Below are 4055 nucleotides of genomic sequence, written 5' to 3'. Positions count from 1 at the left end.
CCGCTTGCAGCTGCTGGAATGGCCTCGGGTCAGCCATGGCTCTCGCAGAGTTGTCCTTGAAAGGGCAGCTTCTGGGAGAGCTCTCTCAGCCCCACCCACCTCACAGGGTGTCTATTGCGGGGGGGAGGGGGGAGTAAAGAAGATTGTGAGCCACTCTGAGACTCTAATTCAGAGAAAAGGGCAGGGTATAAATCATCTTCCTCCTTCAGCTGGTGGTCTGAATCAGGATAAGGCGTGTAGATGTTGTCCAGTACTGGAATTTTTAACGGCTCTGCAATTGCATCAGTGAACTGCGCTTCTTTGCGTCATATATTTCGGTCCCAAAGTTGATTTCTGAGCAGCTTTTGGAACAAATGGAATAATCCATAGCCCTTGCGAGCGAAGTAACACATTCTGATGATGAGGACCACGTATCTTGAGGATGAGTATGCAAGTCCACACTTGATTCTTTGCCCACTTTTGGGGGTTAGAAGCATAAATATAATTTTTTGGGAAGCCGGATCAAACTTCAGAATAGGTGGGGATGGAGCAGTTACAGAAAAAACCTGGAGAAAGATCAAGATCATCTGTTTTTAGCTGCAGAAAAGAGCCTCAAAGGCTTCACAAGACATTTGGCAGGGCAGGAACTTTCGTGGGTCACTGCCCGGGTCTTCAGATGTTCTTCAGGTATCTGAAGAAGTGAGGTGATTTTGCATCATGACGTTTTCACGGCAGACTTTTTATGCGGTGGTTTGCCATTGCCTTCCCCAGTCATCTGCACTTTCCCCTCAGCAAGCTGGGGACTCATTTTACTGACCTCAGAAGGATGGAAGGCTGAGTCAACCTGGAGCCGGCTACCTGAACCCAGCTTCCGCTGGGATCAAACTCAGGTCGTGAGCAGAGCTTCAGACTGCAATACTGCAGCTTTAGCACTCTGCGCCACGGGGCTGCTCATAAAAGCTATCTTGCCACAAATTATGTTACTCTTTAAGTTGCTATTGGACTCTTGCTCTTTTCTGGAAATCCCAGGGTGACGCATCAGCTCTGGACCTGGTTATGTCTGGATTCAAACTCGGCTTTGGGACTGCAAAGGCTTTAGTAGCTCTGGTGGACAATCTCTGTTTCCACTTAGAAAAAAGGAAGTGCCTCTCCCCATTGCTTCTTCTGGATCTTTTGATACAGACAACCACTTGATACTGTTGGGGTGTTGGAGATCAGATATAGGGTTGGAGTCACTACATGATGTCAAGAGATGAGGAATTAACTGCATGGCACGTCATCTGGAAAGTACCCCACAGTTCTTTCTCTCTGTGATGCTTTCGTTTTGTTTATATGTCAGAGCTTGGAAGCTCAGCAGAGTCTGCCCTGGTTAGTCCTTGGATGGGAGACCCCCGAGGAAGACCTGGGTTGCTGCGCAGAGGCAGGCAAGGGCAACCCCCCCCCCCCTGCTCGCCTCTTGCCTTAAAAACTCTGCTGGGTTGCCCTAAGTCAGGGGTGTCCAAACTGTGGCTCAGGAGCCATGTGTGGCTCTTTCACACATATTGTGAGGCTCTTGATGCCCTCACCAGCCCCATTGGCCAGCAGTTTGGAGAATGCATTTCACATTAAAGTTGCTTTCTTTCCACCTCTTCTCCCTCTCCCATTTTTTCCTTCCTTCCCTCCCTCCCTCTTCCTCCCTCCCTCCCTCTTCCTCCCTCCCCAACTTCCTTCCTCCCTATTCCTCCCTCCCTCTTCCTCTCTCCTTCCTCCCTCCCTTCCTTTCCCTTCCCTCTCATCTTCCTTCCTTCCTCCCTCCCTCCCTCCCTCCCTTCCTTCCCCCTCCCTCCCCATCTTTCTTCCTCCCTCTCCCTCCCTCCCTCTTCCCCCTCCCTCCCCATCTCCCTCCCTCTCCCTTCCTCCCTCCCTTCCCCCTCCCTCTCCCTCCCTTCCTTCCCCCCTCCCTCCCCCCTCCCTCCCTTCCCCCTCCCTCTCCCTTCCTCCCTTCCTTCCCCCTTCCCTCCCCCCTCCCTCCCCATCTTCCTTCCTTCCTTCCTTCCTTCCTTCCTTCCTTCCTTCCTTCCTTCCTTTCTTTTTCTTTCTTTCTCTCTCTCTCCCTCCCTCCCTCCCTCCTTTGAGGTCCTCGACCTGGATTCTTTGCCTTTCTTCTCTGCTCATTCCCAATACACCAGCTTGGTGTAGTGGTTAAGTGAGTGGACTCTTTTCCAGGAGAACCAGGTTTGATTCCCCACTCCTCTACTTGCAGCTGCTGGAATGGCCTTGGGTCAGCCAGAGCTCTCACAGAGTTGTCCTTGAAAGGGCACCTTCTGAGAGAGCTCTCTCAGCCCCACCCACCTCACAGGGTGTCTGTTGTGGGAGGAGAAGATATAAGAGATTGTGAGCCGCTCTGAGTTTCTTGAGGCTCTGAGATTAAGAGCATAGGGCAGGATATAAATCCAATATCATCATCATCATCTTCTTCCTCTAGGTCACTGGAGATCCAGAATCTCCTCCTCTCTCCCCTGATTGGTATTACAAGCTTCTCTCTTCCCCTCCCCCCCAGTACAGCAATTTAACGAGCACTCTTTTCGCTGCCCCGCTTCCACGAGCAAGTTCACCAAATCCCCTTTTAATGAAGGCTTTACTGTAACATCTGAAACGCATTACCAAATCTGCCTACAAAGCCGGCTCTTTGTTGATAGCGATCTCTTTCTGCACGGATGGAGAGGAGGGCGCAGGAAGGACCCCCGATTCGCCCCCTCCTCTGAATTAGGCAATTAAAGAAGCCATCGGTAAGGTCCAGAAACGGCATCTTTTTGGTTCCAGTTGCTCCTGGTTTGGCTCTCGCCCTACTCGCTGGCAACAATCCTCTGAACCAGATGTGTTGCCATGCCACAGCTGTCTCCTGTCTGCTTCCACAGCCCCCCATTCTAACAGAACTTGTTCTTTATTTAAATTTGACATTCTGAGATGAACGAAATTTGAATCCAGAACCTTAGGAGACCAACAAGATTTTCTGGGCATGAGCTTTCAAGACAAAGGAAGGGGCGGTGGCTCAGTGGTAGAGTATCTGCTTGGTAAGCAGAAGGTCCCAGGTTCAATCCCCGGCATCTCCAACTAAAAGGGTCCAGGCAAATAGGTGTGAAAAACCTTAGCTTGAAACTCTGGAGAGCTGCTGCCAGTCTGAGTAGACAAGACTGACTTTGATGGACTGAGGGTCTGATTCAGTAGAAGGCAGCTTCATATGTTCATTGGCCCTCCAAAATGTATACCCTGAAAACTGTGTTGGTCTCTAAGGTGCTTCTGAACTCAAGAAGAAGACAGCAGACTTATACCCCGCCCTTCTCTCTGAATCAGAGCGGCTTACAATCTCCTATATCAGGGATATATATCAGGAGGGGTGGTGGCTCAGTGGTAGAGCATCTGCTTGGAAAGCAGAAGGTCCCAGGTTCAATTCCTGGCATCTCCAAAAAAGGGTCCAGGCAAATAGGTGTGAAAAACCTCAGCTTGAGACCCTGGAGAGCCGCTGCCAGTCTGAGAAGACAAGACTGACTTTGATGGACCAAGTGTCTGATTCAGTATAAGGCAGCTTCATATGTTCATATGTTCATCAGGGGTGGCCAACGGTAGCTCTCCAGATGTTTTTGCCTACAATTCCCATCAGCCCCAGCCAGCATGGCCAATGGCTGGGGCTGATGGGAGTTGTAGGCAAAAAACATCTGGAGAGCTACTGTTGGCCACCCCTATCCTATATCTTCTCCCCCCACAACAGACACCCTGTAAGGTGGGTGGGGCTGAGAGGGCTCTCACAACAGCTGCCCTTTCAAGGATAACTCCTGCAATAGCTATGGCTAACCCAAGGCCATTCCAGCAGCTGTAAGTGTAGGAGTGGGGAATCAAACCTGGTTCTACCAGATAAGAGTCTGCACTCTTAACCACTACACCAGACTGGCTAGACCAACATGACTACGCTCCCAAAACTGTTTTGAGATGAAACTTACTATTTCATTGTCCACATGTGCTATTCTGTGTCCACCCTTGTTTCCTGAACTATCCACCTCAGTCTGAATTTGCATGCATGCATACTCACATAGCCTCAT

The 4055-nt window shown here is 50.3% G+C and overlaps 1 non-coding gene across 1 annotated transcript; it reads left to right on the top strand.

Moving 5' to 3' along the window:
• The first annotated feature begins 3352 nt into the window (after window positions 1–3352).
• On the top strand, window positions 3353–3424 carry TRNAS-GGA (transfer RNA serine (anticodon GGA)). The gene has a single exon. It is a non-coding gene; the product is annotated as a tRNA-Ser (tRNA).
• Window positions 3425–4055: the final 631 nt, after the last annotated feature.

The sequence above is a fragment of the Heteronotia binoei genome, chromosome 19 (assembly GCF_032191835.1).
Source record: "Heteronotia binoei isolate CCM8104 ecotype False Entrance Well chromosome 19, APGP_CSIRO_Hbin_v1, whole genome shotgun sequence".
Taxonomy (NCBI): domain Eukaryota; kingdom Metazoa; phylum Chordata; class Lepidosauria; order Squamata; family Gekkonidae; genus Heteronotia; species Heteronotia binoei.
Note: the sequence above shows the minus strand (reverse complement) of the source record. Positions and strands in the feature narration are given on the sequence as shown.